General features: G+C 46.6%; 1 protein-coding gene across 1 annotated transcript in view; it reads left to right on the plus strand.

The window, feature by feature from the left end:
• PRRX2 (paired related homeobox 2) overlaps positions 1-15,961 on the plus strand; it is a 68,895-nt gene that overhangs the window by 11,087 nt on the left and 41,847 nt on the right. The gene's annotated exons all lie outside the window — the stretch shown is intronic.

Consider the following 15,961-nt stretch of genomic DNA (forward strand, 5'->3'; position numbering starts at 1 on the left):
GCCAGTCTCACCCTCACTGCACATCTGGGATGCTTTCCCTTGTGGAGGGGAGACAATGTGATGACAGGAGAGGGTTCGCATGATAACCTTATCTTTTATTGTTATCCTAAACTGAAACAGGCCCTCGACATTATGCCTCATTTCTTTTTATGGCCATCGCTCCTTCTCCTAGATGCAGTTTTGTTGGCTGACAGCACAGACTGTGGCAACAAGTTTATTAACATTAAAAGTAAAATGAAGCGTTTCCATGAAGGACCTGAGGCCCAGAGTCCAACATCCTTGTGGCCCCTCCAGGACGCGAGGTCTCTGGAATGGTATCATTCAGTGGGTCCCAATGGTGGGAATGCCATTCTCGCCATGTGTCCTGAACACAAACACATTGAACGAAGAACTGCATCATGTCTCCACGCCAACTCTTTCCCCTCACTCCCTTATACATACCGAAAGGCCACTGCTGTGAGGAATCAGGGAGGCCCAACACACAGAATAGCTATGGTGACTTCCAGGACCCTGGGTTCTATTCCTGACTCTACTGCCCATCCTCTTTGTGACTTAGGGCAAGTCGCTTCCCCTCTCTGGGTCCCTGTTTTCCTCCCATCCATAAAGACATATTCCCTACCTTATCGACTCCTGTGAGGATTAACAGCACTTTGAGATCCTTGCAGAGAGACCCAAAGGATTATTCCCTTGGCCAGCAGAAAGCCCTATGCAGGTATTGCCCCTCTTCCTTGTTCTTGGAATATCAGGACTGCACCTCCCACAGCTAGCATAGCAAATTCATCTTCATTCTTGGCCCCACACACCCTTCATTCTCCAGCAATGGCATCACAAAGCCACCACCATAGACATCCATGTACTGACACTGTCTTCTCCTCCAAGTGGCTCTTGGCAAACAGCCATCACCATCTCTTGCTTCTCATCTGCATGGTCATCACCACCCCCTCTTCACATGTAGCGTTTGCTTTATGGATAATTTGCTTTCTTCCTTGCTAGAACACAGGTACGGCTAGCCAGTTCAGTCTCCAACTACTACCAAAAGTATCCATCTATTTGTTGATGTTCAGCTGTGCACATGAATACACATTGTGCAGTTCTTATTAAATGGGACATTTAACTAGATCAAAAATTACAACGCAGAATGATTGAAAACAACAAAATCAAAGGAAGAAATGCCAAGTGAATTGGCAAGGATCTCTTTTCTCTACCAGAGCAATGCAATAATCTCTCATATAAAACCGTACGCAGAACTTTTGAGGTCTTGAAAGCTTGTTCACCTCCTTTCATTAGACTAACAAATAACGTCTAACGCAAAACATCTGTTAACAACAGCCCTTAATGTTCTCAAGATGATAAAGCAGAAGGATAATTTTAGCCAGCAGGCCTTGACTGATGCCTTTTCAAACAGTACAGTTACTTTTGGTGTTTCTTGGAGATGGGGGGAAATTGTGAAATGTAGAGTTGGTTTGGTTGGTTTGTTTCTCGCTGGCTAAAGCTACAAACCTTTAGGAACTATCCATTTTGTCAGGGTTCCTAGAGATATTTCTGTAAGTTCAGATGTCCATTGCAAGGGCTCGCCGCACCAAAGTTAAATACGGTCACCCAGGAGAAACACTTGCCCGTTGCAGAATTTTCAAAGGCACCTGGAGGTCCCAGCTCCCAGAAAAAAAGAGACAATTCATACAGCATGGCTAGAGAAAGCCTTCTCAGATAGGACCAGTCCATGTGCAACGCCCAGTTCATGGGAGAGCCCAGTGATTTACTGAGAATATTTCATCCCCCTCATAGTCTTGGACACCAGAATGGACTGATTTCAAGCCAGTTTGTCATTATTATTATTATTTATATTACCATAGTGCTTTGGAGCAGTAGTCCTGGAGCAGGACCCCAGTGTGCTAGGTGCTGACTCCTTTTGATAAGGAGTCAGCCCCAAATGATAAGAGTTAGCCATCAGAATGGGGAAGTTTGCTCTTGTTGTATGTAAAGCAGCTGTAAATGAAGAAAGGAACAGAGACACATACAAGATGGCAGCTGGGACCAGTGATCCTAGAGTGATTTTTTAATGTAAATTAGTGTGAATATAAACAACAACCAGGACAATAAGAGCAATAATATTTCACGTACCTATATGTAGACACAGTATATGGGGTCTTTAACCAGTTGAAAGAATCATAGGTCCCTATAATTCTTCCCTCTTCTAGAGCTAAGTGACTGATTAGATCCCCTCATTGACACAACCCTGCTTCTGGGCGGGACTTAGCCTTTAAGGGAAAACATCCTCTGTTGCATTCAAGACACACACACACACAAAGTTAAATAAAAACAGAAATACTCTTGCTGGGAGGTTGTAACATAACAACATTATTTCTTCGAATTCACCATGTTAACACACAAGAGCCCAAACCAGAGAGAGAGAGACAAAGCAGGCTGCTCCCTAAAAGAGAGTGACACAATTCACCCCACCTTACTGTAGGCTAGCTGTCTCTAGACTAATTGGGATCTCCTGCTTTCCTACAGAGCCCCCTAGCCTGCAAGTAGGAACAGCAACCCCCTTACAAATTAAAGTGACAACCTACACAATTCCAACACAGGTTTCAAATGCACCACATCTTCCATTTTTAATGCTTTTCTCCAAACAAGCCCATCTCCTGGTGCAGGAAAGTAAATAATTTTAAACCAAAGAGAGAAGGTGGGGGGCAGGGAAAGAAAGCATAGACAAAGGGAAGATTAAGGAGATAAGTGGTGGAGCAGAATGTCCTCTGCCTGAAATTAAAAAGGAAAGTAGGAGAAGAAACAACTCACTTTATTCCTTGGAGCTTTCTGGGTCAAGGGCATTTCAGGCCTTTCCTCTGTCCCAACAGGAGAACCAAGAAGTGAAACTGATGACAAACAGGAAGTGAAACCAACCAGTCTCAAGCAAAATGCAAATAGTAAACAGCAAAAAGGAGGCAAAATACAGTGATAAAGCTGGTCAGAAAATTGGTGGGGGAGGAGGATCTCATGGAAAAATTACATTTTTTATCAAAAACCTGAAAATCCTTCAGGTTTTTGGTTTATTGACAAAAAGTTGCATTTTTTCCCCACAGAAAGTAGATGCTTTTCATGAAAAAAATTCTTTTAGTCAAAAATTCAATTCTTCATCCTAAAAAGTTTACAGTGGAAAGTTTTTGACTAGCCGTGTACATTGGGTTTTAAAAACTCTTTCAGATGTAGTGAGCTGAAGGTGCTGCAAACAGCACAGATAAGAGGAAATACGTTAGAACTGGTCAAAAAATGGTAAAGAGAACATTTCAAAATAAGGTTCACTTTGTGGGTTTTGAAAAGAAACAATTTTTTATTTATTTGAAATTTGTCACAAAAATTTCGGTTTAGATAATTTCCTAGTTTTTTGGGTCTCAGGCCCCCCTCCCTTCTTTTCCTTGCCCCCCTTTTCTCTTCTTTTCCCATTTTGCCACTGAAAAACACGGTGGGGGGAAATTAAAAACAACATTTTGGGGGGATTCACTGAAAATATTTTTGCACTAAACTTTCTGGTTTTGAAAAAAAAGGCCATTTTCAATGGGGAAAAATGCAGAACATTTCAAGCAGTTCTAAAATATATAAATAGGGTTGGTTTTTATCTTGACAGTGCCCCTTTAATGAGGGGGTTACAGTGCCGGATGGTGAGTTGCATTCTGAGTTTGGGGATTCAATGATTTTTTGTCAGATGTTTCTAGGCCTGCAGTTTCCCACAGCTCTCCATGGGCTGCAACATGAGTTTTTAAATTAATTATTAGTCTTACTATTGACTAACCACAGAGGGCTACATTTTAAGTTTCTATAGAGGCAGAGAGGACACCTGTATAACCTGACTGTCTGTGGCTGTGGCTAGTTTTATAATCTTTGTCAGGTGATGGAATGGTATTTTGGAGGACACATGGATGATGGATTAGCTCCCTCCCTCCCTCAAGATCTGTTCCTTCAGAACCTGCCTTGGAAGTTCTGACAAAAAGGACATTGGATCGGGCAAAATTGAATTTTTGTATTTATCATTCCCAGGGTCATTTCTAGGTCTGTCTCGATTCAGCTCATTCAGTTTCTCTCTCTCCTGTCGACCCTTTGTCCTCTCAGTTCACCTCTTGTGCAGGACAAGGCAAATTGGGAAGGTGTCATGATTCATTCTCCCCAACCTGATCTCCAGAGTCCAGCTCTCTATCCCAATCATGTACAAACATGCTGGTGTCATCCAAAGGCAAAGAACCAGAAGCCCAGCAGTTCCACCAGCCACTGAATTCTCCTGCTGTGGGATCAGACAATCCAGGTTTCCTCTGAATGGGCCGATCCAAAACCTATCGGGTGATTAAATCCTTAATCTCACCCCAGGATGACCCAGCAACCCGCCAAAGGAATCGCAGTCACTCCCAAAACAATATATGGTGTGAGCTCCCGTTAAGAGCCAAATCCTTGCACAGAGCACACAGCCCAAGTAAAAGAGAAGTGCACCTGGGGATGCATGTAACCAGGGCTAAGGGGTGGAATCCCTGGCTCCAAGCTCAACAGCTGGTGTGGAGTCACTCTGCTGGCACTCCTGCAGGCCACAGAGTGGAGGAGAGGATGGAGCCTGCTGCTATCCCCTCTCCCTCCAACCAAAGTCTGGGTCTACGTGCCAGTCACAGGCCCCTTTGCACGCCTCTCTAGGGCAGTCTGCTGCTCAGCAGCGCACAGATGGGGACGGTGAGTGGGCCTGGTGAGCAGTGGAGTTGGGTCTGTACATAGCATGTATGTACTGGCCTGAAATCCTGAATAGTGGCTAGGGGAACAGTGGGCACAGCCAGACAATGGACCTCTGGGGCAAGATTCACCAAGCTACTGAGGGAGTAAGGGATTGGGAACTGGAAGTGAAATCCTGGCTCCACTGAAATGAATGGCAAAACCACCACTGACTTCAGTGGGGCCAGGATTACACCCTGGATGTCTAAATCCCATCGGCAGCATTGAAAAAAATTTCACCGTCAATGTCCGGTCTCAATGGATTCTTGATGACTCTCCAGCCAGGCAATGGGTCCTTAGCTCACTGTTGAGCCGAGGTCCTAATAAAATGAATTTCCTAGTTGTAGTGGTCTGGTGGAGCCAGCAGGCAGCTGAGAAACCCTCTCCCGACCCTTTCCAATTGCCTTTTGATCACAGGTTTCATAATGCTCAGAATTATTTATTTCTCATGATTTAACAAGCAAGTCCTTCCAATGAGGGGAGAAGTGGATGGCTTTCCCTTCCACAATGGGATAAAAATATACTACAATGCAGGGGGAAGGAAGTTTGGTCTTATGGTTAGAGCAGGGAAGCAGGAGAGAGGATTCCTGGGCTGTATTCCCAGCTTAACAATTGACTATTTGTTATGGGCCCAATCCATTTAAGGCAATGGAAAGACACTCAATGGGCTGTAGCTCGGAACTTGTGTCATCTTGGGTAAGTTCACTTAACCTAGACATGTGCCTCTGTTTCCCCATGGGTGAAATGAGGCTAATCATGTAGGGCTGATGTGAAGCTTAATCAACATCTGTAAAGCCCTTTGAGCTGCTCAGACGCACGGTGCGATAAATATGCTTCCCCTGCTTCAACTGTCTCAGTCAGTCACAGGAGGAATCACAAAGCATAGTTACAATCCAGACGGCATCCCTTTGGCAGAGGTCTGGCACTGGGCTCTCCATCACTGGACACCATCCTTCGCTAGCGCACTTGAGTCCAAGCCTATCTGTTCAGCAGGCCCTTTATTTTCCATAACACATGCGGCGTCCATACAGCTGCTGCGTAATTATATGACAAAGGCAGTCTACATACCCAGGGATTTAGGAGGGGTTTTACCATATTTGAAATTAACAGGGAATTCAGTTCCAAGTTTAATTGCTGTGTCACTTGCAATATTTAGATCCCGGGAGAGAAGGTTTTGTGTTTAGAGCAAAAAAATAATTACAGGTTTACCCTGGGGAGAGCCTGGGCAGGAGTTACAATACAGTCCCAGAGTAGAGTCGTTGGTTGGTCCATAAACCAGAGTGATACAAATCTAAGGGCAATACTAACCATTCCAATGCTTCCATGTAAACGCTGCACACAGTTTCTATTTGATCCCTGCAAATAAAAGGACAGCTCTTGCTCTCATTTACTGTTGGGCAACCTTTCTCTACACCAGGGCAGTGTTTGGCCCACAAGGTTGAATAAAGGGGACATACTGCAGTTAGGAAAGTGGAGCAGAAGGAGCTCAGGGGGTAGAGTCTGCATATTCCAGACAGAAGTGGTGCTGGCCTTACTAACAAACATGGCACCTAGATGCTACAGTGTGAGTACATTAGACACATGCAAATAGGTCAATGCAGTTTTAATCGCTATTTTTGCCCTTGTGGATGATCTCTGCAGAGACGCCCAGGAATAAACAGGGCAGGGAACCTGAGTTCCTATCTCAGTCCTAGGGAGGATTCCTCTAGGTCAGGGTTAAGATAGGAACACAGGGTGGGGAAATCTGTCCTCAGGCAGCAAATGCTGTAGAGAAGAAGGCTGGCCCCATGATTAAGTGTCAGGACTGGGACTCAGGGGACCTGGGTTCAGCTCCTGGCTTTGCCATAGACCCCATGTGTGACCCTTGGCAAGTGACTCGGGCGATCTGTGTTTGTATTCCTGCAGCCCTCTGCTCGGAGCACCTCACAACACCCCCCTGAGCTAAGGAACTTCTACCCTCATTGTAAGATGGGAAACTGAGACCCAGAGAAACTAAGTCCCAGCTCACCAAAGGCATTTAGGCGCCTAACTCCTATTGGAGTTAGGAACCTAAATATCTTTGAGGATCTGGGCCCAAGTGACTTTCCCAAGGTCACATAGGAAATTTGCAATTGAGGCAGGAATTGAACAGAGGTCTTTTGAGGACCAGTTGTGTACCCTATCTCCTAGACCACCCTTTCTACTGCAGCTCCCCAACTGCTCAATGGAGATAATAATGCTCCCATTCTCCCACCCTCCGTCTTGTCTAATTTGATTGTAAACTCTCCAGGGCATGGATTGTTTTCTACCATGTGGTGTACGGCACCTAGCACAAGGAGGCCCAGATCTTGAGTGTAACAATAATACAAATAATTCATAATCATTATCTGCAGTCTAAGGCTGTCCATCCAGGCCTTTTCAACAGCACTGCCAACATTAAAAAATAGACGTGAATGAACGTTTCGTATTGATGTAGTGCTTGCGATTTGTGAGGAAAGACAAAATGATAGCCATGCTGAGCTGTGACCGCTCAAACCAACCATGTGGGAATCTGAGGGGGCTGCTGGAAAATCTGCAAAAGCTGCCTCTACTGCCCTGCCACAGTGTGAGTTTTTCCAACCACAAGAAGCAGTTTGAAGAAGGTTAGGAGGCCATTCCCCATCAAGCCAATGGGGTTTGCCAGTGCACCTCCTGGAGAGAGTTAGAATCCCCATCTGGTTGCAACACTTGCACTTCATTAGCCGGTTATTACAGCTTTTTGTGCTGACACTGGGAAAAGAATACGATTCATCAGGCACCTTAAATCTTCCAGCCCCATTGCACAGAGACTGTGTATATAGGATGCAGATCGCTGTAGCTGGCAGGGAAGGATTAAAGGCAGAATCCAAGGGACTCCTCAGCTGCAGAGGGCCCATTGCAGCAGTGCAGCCGTGAGCAATCAGTGGCAATGCACACAGCTGACTGCTGCTGACACAGGCCCCAAATAGGAAGAGACGCACCCTGGGCCAAAGGTGCCTCTCACCTGACTCCAACTTGAATGGCAGCAGCACATGCTGCCGAGAGAGTGAGTGAGTGAGTGAGTGAGTGAGTGAGAGTGTGAGTATTTGTGTCTGTGTCGGGGGAGGAGGAAGATTTTTGTGGGGAGAGGCCAATATTTGAGAGGTTCTAGTGCCGGTCCATACCCTTGACTTAGCCCCAAAAGCTGGAGATGGAAGAGACCAAGTTCATCTACAGGCTGAAGTTTTCCCCCCAAGAAGAGACTATATCAGCGATATGCATTATACTTAGCAGCGCAATAATTGTGTGAAAATGGGCAGACTGCTGTATTGTAACCTATACAGGGAGCCAGGCGTCTTTAGACATATAGGATCCACCTAGTCAACTATCCAGTCTCCAATGGTAGCCAGCACTAGATGCTAAGAGGGCAAGTGTAAGAAACCCCACAGTGGGCAAGCGTAACACCGCTCTGGAGCTCCCTGCAGGACCTGGGCCTAAAAGGAGACAAGGTCGTTGCGTTAAAGAACGTAGGCCCCAATGGATCCACAAAGGTACTTCAGCGCCTGACTGCCATTGAAATCAGTGGACATTAGGCGCCTAAATCTTTTTGAGGATCCAGGCCTTCCAGTTTAAATCGATGGGCATAGATGGGGAATGAGATGCAGGGAAGGACGGCGAGTGAGCAGCGATGTACATTATGGGGTTGGTTAGTTCTGTGATTTTATATTTTGGCAGCACGTTTGTTGGTGGGGGAACTAGAGGTTCGGAGCCTCGCGGAAGAAGCACGCTTCAAAGGGTCTACAAGTTATTTTTAAACATCGTAAAAATACCCTCTTGTGAAATTAGCTTAGAAAAATAAGCGGAGAACCGTTACATTCGGTCTGTATGGAGAGCACTTGCTGCGGATCTCAGATCTAACCGCAACAAAACTGATTTATTTGTACAAGTTAGCAGTGGCCCTCCTAACATCAGGAGCTCTGCAGCACAGTTCATGTCATACTCCAGAATAAACACCAGACATGATCTCCCAGGTGTGGGGGAAAAAGCAACATTCCCGCCTTCAACCTGAATGGGCCTTCCCACAAGTTACCTGCTCTGCTTCTTTGTGCATATAAACGTCACCTCAGACCCAGGTATGCTTTCAAGTGCTCGGAACACAGGCAAGGCGATGGAGTTTTAAGTGAGTTCAGGCACTCAGACGCTATGATGAGCAGGCCCAGTGCTACCAGGAAGAGAGGCGGTAAAGGGGACGTTTCCCCCCCTCCCCCTCCCCGCTCAATAATCTGCAAAGGGCTGCAAGTTACTGTCAGAAAGCCCACCATATGTACAGGTATCCAGTGCTAAGCAGTGGAAGTGACAATGACAAAATACTGACATCAGCTGAATTTTACTTTTTCAAACCCTTAAAATCTAAGCTTTTCCAGGGGTCTAAGCAGCCCCTGGACCCCTGGGCGCTTGTTTGTTTTTAAACAGCATCATCCAGGAGTCCCCAAATGCCCACTTGCCCCTCTGCCCAATAATGGACCCTAGAATTGGTCCTGATGGTGAGTATGGTGTCAGATCCTAGACAGAATAGAATAGGTTAAAGCTTATACTACGGCTTTGCCTACCCTTGGTTTTGTTGCACCCCTGTAACTACATTGGTCTAGTGTAGATGTGCTGCCCTAGTGGGTCTTACACCTTAAGCGGAGAAAGGCCGTGCAGATGCCAGTGACACCATCCACCAGAGTAGTGCACGCACCATCAGCGTGTGCCGCCGTGCAGCTTGTCCACGCAGGGTGTTTACTACGCACTAACCGGTGTGCAGTACACAGGCCACAGGAATAGCGTCCACACGGACAATGGTGCCCTGTTTCGGTCTGTAGATTGTGGCCACACAACATTACTCACTGACATTCTGGGTGGATATGCCAAGGTCCTTTGCTTTGCTACTGAGCTGTGTGCATTCTGGGATTTTTCTGATTGTACGTGGTGGGATACATAGTGAAAGCCAGGGGAATTCTAGGACTTAGGGTCAAACTCCAAAAGTCCCATGCAACTAGACTAGTGCAAAAAAATTAACCCAGCATAGGCAAAGCTAACATCACCCAGTTGCAACACGTAGGACTCTAAAAACAGGGCATGATGCTCCTACATGTTTTGCCCAATACTCAGGGACATTAAAGGGGGAATTAATGATGGAGCACCCTCCAAAAAATTGCATTGGCTTTAACCACATATATTATATACATAATGCAATCTCAGTTCCCCAAATGACCTGATAGAGAAAAGCTAGACACGTGGATAATTGAGGTTTCAGAAAATTGAGGGCATTTGCAATGTCATGAATAGTTTTTTTGTGGTTGAACATATGATCCAGTGTCATATAACAAGATGTTTCAGATCACAGATGTTGGAGTTTATGTTATCTATCTCCCCTCTTCTCTCCCAAACATGGCATCAGTTGGAGATACCTTGGCACAGGATCTCATGTCTGAACTGATTCCTTCTGGAGCCATTATAACTGTCAAGCTTCAGACAAACCTTTCAAGGATCATTCTAATATTTTTAGGTCTGACGCCCTTTTGTTTCGCACAGAGGGAAGAGCAACAAACGCCAGAAATGGTATGAGGCATTAGAAGGGAATCTTCTCCAACGTCCGTTGAGAAATGTGAACCAGGAGCATGTGTTAGATCAGTCTAGTTTGTTTCAGTCCTTGTAAGGCCGCTGCAGCCAGCGCTGGTGGTTAAAACATGCATTAAGGATCCATAACAATACCGAGGGCCATACGATACCCCTTCATAGGAATAAGCCTTGAAGGAGCCAAAATCCGCTGGCAAAAAATATATGAATAATAAGCACTGAGAACATGGCACCGAAGCCATGTGCAAAGCAGTTGGATGCAAACTTCGTGGAGCAGTGGGAAAAACAAGTACAGAGCCAAAATCCATGTTGGAAAACAGGTTTAGGATTCTGTTCAAGCTCACTCGCCTCTCGCTGGCACAGAGGTAGGGCGTTGTAAGTCCATGCTATCCTCACTGGATAGAGGTGGCTCTTGGATGCCTCGGGGCGTGTATTTTTCTTTAGCCATTGAGATGCATTGCCATATGATTGCGAGTTATTTCTGGTAACTCTCAACCCTTTTTACCCATTCATTCACCTTCTTTTACACAGATGGCATGCAGCGTAACTTCCTTTACCAACAGCAGCGCCTCTGTCAGGTTTTCAAGGCATTGGGCAAACATCAATCCATCAGTAAAGATCTACCAATTAATCAGGCTTGTCTGTTGCCCCTTTGCACCTCCTCCCTCCCAGAACCTTTCCCTATTTGTTTGTACTTAATGGAGGCTGGTGACATCTGAGAATGGATCAGGGAAACAGACGAGTCGTGGTGTCTGGGAGCTAATTTTCAGCAGCGAGTAAAGATCCGACTCCATCCACGTCAAAAGATTATAGGGAAAGCCTCCTCTCCCTCCCCCCAGCGTGTTCCACGCTGCATTATTCTCACCCCAAGGTGCAGCTGCATAGAATTGTTTCTGAGACTTGGGTGGGCATCACCCCAGGAAGTGTAACTTCCCCGCACAAGCATACTGCAGCCACTTCCCTAGCATACTCTGCATTGTCCTCCCCTCCACGCTGTGCCTCACAGGGGGAGCAGAGAGCCCCAAATCCATACTGTAAAAAGCAGCGTGAAGATGCACAACCACCTTTCCAGCATACGTTCTCTGAGCCAGAGGAGGCCATTTCCACCCTTGCTTACAGATCAGTGCAGCTCCATTGAATTCATAGCATTCTCTCCTTACATACCAAATGGGCCTGATCCACAGCATGCAACAATGAATAGCAATGTGTCGTTAAATGCTAGCCGTTTTAAACGCAAAGGGAGGGGGAGCTGCCTTGTATGGGTACCCATCGCGCGTAACACCTCTGCAGAGAGATGGAGCTCTCCTTGAGCACATGTTGAGGCAAGCAGAGCAGACAAGTCCTACATGGTCTCTGTCTCATCCAAAAGACCCCCATGCTGTTCGCTGCATACTTAATTTAGCTGAACCAGCCCTTCAGGGACCCAGTTCACAGTTCCAAGGAGTCCAGGCTCGTCTCAAACAGCAGTGACATAAACCACTGGATGAGACAGTGTGGTCTACTGGTTAGAACAGAGGGCTGGGAGCCTGGAGAGGGAAGGTTCTTTTCTCACTGACTTGGGCAATTCACTTAGGATTACTCTATGCAAAGTTGCATCCCTTTAATTTAAATCAGGTTTAAAAGTATGTAATTAAATTGGTGCAAACCTCTGTGTGGACACACTTAGATCAGCTTAAAACTGGTTACACTGGTTTAGTTTGTGCCTGGAAATTTCCTGGTGCAAGCTAAACCAATATAAGCCAGGTTTAAATCCATGTAAACATGTCCATCAGCAAAGTTGCACTGGTTTAATTGAAATTTAAATCAGGCCTTTAGTTAAACTGGTGCAACTCTGTATCTAGAATGGGTTGAGTTAAAGTAAGGAAAGGAAATGGTTTCCAGGTAATCAACATAGATTGGATGTGCATGACGAGGATATGTTGACGTCTTAAAGGCAAAATCTTTCACTCTTAACTAAAACTTAGCTCAAGTCCTCATTCTTCTTGGAGGAATTTTTACTTATGGCTGGCAGAATTTAGCAGTGGCATCTTTAAACAGAGAGACCAGGTTTATGTAACTTTCTGTGTGTCTCTGCCTCTCTCCATGACTTCCAGAAAACTCAATTTCTTATTAGAAACCTTGTGTGCTTTCAAACACAAACTGTTCACTTTTAAACTTCACTTTCAGGGAATAGCTTTATTGACAGAGACCTATCTTTTGGGACTCAAGTAACTTTTTGTTTGTTTTGTTTGAGGGGGGTGCTGGGTGGATTGATTTTAAATCAAGGTGATTTCTATAATTATTTAAATCTGCAAGCAGGAAACTTTGATTAAAATAATGGATTTTTAATCTTGTTTTGCATTTGTACTTTTCAGTTCTTTTCCTAAAGAAAAAAAAGTCATTCTTGTTGATTGGTATAACCATTAAAACATGGTGGTTTGCAAAAAAAAAAAAAAAAAAAAAAACTCTGTGGGTAGACCAGGTCTGTTGTGGCCTGATCTAAAAGTTATCGACGTCAATGGGGAAACTGCCACTGGCTTCAATGGCCTTTGGTTTGGGCCTTTAATCTCAGCCCCTGCTACCCCACCTTTGGTGCAGTACACTGAGCCCCTTGGCTGAAGGTGCAATAATCGTACAAAATGTTATGAAATGGCCCGTGGCCACAAGCTAGACATGGGATGTCACTAGGGGAGGTGGGTAAAGTCAGAAATCTGTTTTTAAAAAGCCCAGCGCTAAGTGGGGCAGTTCTACCTTTCTCCCTAAGCATTTGATGGGCTCTCTCCTAGTCACACAATTGACATTTACAACATCCATTGTCCAGATGAGGTTCCTTTCCTTCCCCTCCCCTGGACATACTCATTTTGCAACACTGGGGGAATACTCCTCTTCCCTCCTCTGGCTGCAGAAACCATGCAGATCCTACCCTGCCTGAAAAATCAGACCTTTGATTCTCTGCAAACCTCCTGCAAGCTGAGGCAAGGGGAAATGGCATTGAACCCAGGAGCCAGGGAAAACAGAGCCCAGTCTATAAGAATATAACCATAAGGCACGTTTAGAGGGTTTCTTGGTAGGAGAGCGTGCTGCAAACTTTGCTCAACCGGGGCCCAATCCAAAGCCTACTGAAGGCAATGGAAAGATTTCCACTGACGTCAGTACTCTTTGCATTAGGCCATATTCAGGAGGTCTGAAGCTGTGGTCAATATGGGACCGGATCTCTCTCTTTCTCTCTTGCTGTAATGTGACTGTAAAACACACAGAGGGGGCTGATAGAAAACAGATTTCCAGTGGATTAAAGCTACGATCACGCATCGAGCGTATTTTAGTTGTCAATTGCACAGCCATGGAGAAAAGAGAAAGTGCTTTACAAACAGGCAAATGGAAGGAGGAGAAGGAAGCAAGAAGCATTAATTCCTCTGGCTCATTGGCTTCCTAGTTTCCAAGGTTCTGGAGGGAAGAGAGCAAGTTTTGTTCTGGGAAAAATAAACTAGGAAAAAAGTTTCCGTGGTTTTTTTTTTCTCTCCTGCATGGCGGATAGAAATTCCTGCTTCTCCTCTACCAGACTTTCTTTTATTTGCGTCATTCAAGGGCTCACATTTATGCGGCTGCTTTGGGAGCCAGAGTTGTCGTTGCCGTTATTTTGCGGCCAGGCTAAATATATAAACACCTCTACCAAACTCGAAACTTCAGGTGTACAGTTTTGCGTTGAGCTCTTGGCTTTCACCCTCACCAGTGTGCGGCAAAGGGGGGACCGCGTTGGTGTCTCTAGAAACACACAAATACCCAGGCTGCTGGAAGTGTTTGTTTTTTTTACCAGTGACAATAATTGGGAAGGGAGACGCTGTAACACAACAAACACACGCCGCCAGATAACACAAGACCCAAGCCAAAGGGAATCATTTCTTTCCACCTGAGTCTTAATAAATCCCCCCCGCTCTAGAATTCCAGAACCAAAATGTTTTCAGCCTAAACAGATCTGGGTCCAATAACAAATAAATACACCCAGCCTAACCCACTGCTCAGCCTTGTTAGGGCAAGTGTGGCGTGTCAGGGAAATCTGGCTGGACTCTGTGCAGCTTACCTGTCTGTGGAGCTGAAGGGGAGTTTGCTGCCGGAGTGGTATTTAGAGAGTTTGATTTTCAGACACACGAGCTGGGCGGCACCCACGCTCATCGCTGGGCAGGAACAGACACACGCTGCTCTGTTCTTTTTGTGCCCCTTAAGGTGATTGTGTTGGAAAGAGGAATGGGGTCAGGTGTTTTGCAGGGTCTGGCCTGGTTTCTCAGCGAAGGGGTCCATGCATAGGACAGGGTGCTAGAATCAGCATCCTTGACGCTTTCGAAAGACGCTCCCCGTTCCTGTTTTGAGGGCAGGCTATTCCAAACAGCCTTAAATCAAGGGGCGGGGGGGGGGATGTTAAAAGATCATTTTTTCCTACGGTAATCGGTTCTGTTTATTTTCCTCTAAAAACGGATCCAAGGCTTTTTGTTTAAATGAGCCAAATGAAAATTTGCTGGAACATCCAAGCTCTTGAAGGGGGGGGGGGGCTGTTTTATCAGACAAGCTCTGTGCAGAGTTTGTACGGGGGTTATTGTCAAAAAGAAAACAGGACCAAAAGGGTTGGCGTCCCTCTCCCGTCCATCAGGCAGGAAACGCAGCTGTTTTAATTGGACATTTATGTGGGGACTGATTTCTCTTACCTATCCCCCCTCGTCTCTCCAAACTCGTCCTAGAGACAAATTCATTCTTGCTATAGCGAAAAAAAAAAGTTCTCTTAGCAAATCTGTCTCTGTTATCAGGTTATTTCTTGCAATGAAACCTCTCGGGCCAGATAGGGCAGATAAGGTAAATCGCCCCCCTGCTCTAACGAGACCCCAGCAAGTTCAGTCTTGTCCCTTTACTGGTCAGATTTCGTGGCGTTTCTCCCCGGAGAGAAAATAGTTTTTCCGCATGAAGCATCATCCTCGCTCTCCTTTGCTTTCTGCATTGCACCCCCCTGCCCTGCACACGGCCCGGGGCTGAGCTCCCACGGCCCCAGCGAACGAATTATGTTGCAAATCACCCCGCTGGGAGCGGGGGAGGGAATAGGGGGCAAGGTGTGGGTCGCCTTGGAGGGGCTGCACGTTTATTGGCGGGAGGGGTCGAGGGAGCCCCGGGGAGGAAAGACCCTCCTCCTTCCAGGACTGGAGAGACGAGGAGAAAAGCGCCCAGGAAGGGCTCTTCTGGGCAGGCACCGATCCGCTTTCCGAGCGCCCCGGGGCGGCCGCTGGCTCTAGCCGGGCAGGTGGCTGCAGGTCCGTGGTCCGGGCTCCTTTCCGCGTCTCGGCTCTGTCCTGCCCCCGCCGGGGCGCTGGGCTACGCGCGACGGGCTTTGCAGCATCCCGGGGGCCCGGCGGCGCTCAGCGGCTCCCCTGCGGCTCCTCCTCGGCGATCAGAGCCGGCCCCGGCGCCCTAGCGGTGCGAAGCGTCTCCCAGCCAGCCCCTCCCTTAAGGGCCAGGCAGCCCGCCCTTCATTAGTGATAATTAGCGGCACGTTTCCAATCGCCCCCACAGATGAGTTCCCCCCTCCCGTCTCCATCCTACCGCCGTGTGAACGGGACTGAGACCGGAGTGACAGGCCGAGCCGGGGGACATGATTCCT

This window comes from Chelonia mydas, chromosome 16 (assembly GCF_015237465.2).
Source record: "Chelonia mydas isolate rCheMyd1 chromosome 16, rCheMyd1.pri.v2, whole genome shotgun sequence".
Classification (NCBI taxonomy): Eukaryota; Metazoa; Chordata; order Testudines; family Cheloniidae; genus Chelonia; species Chelonia mydas.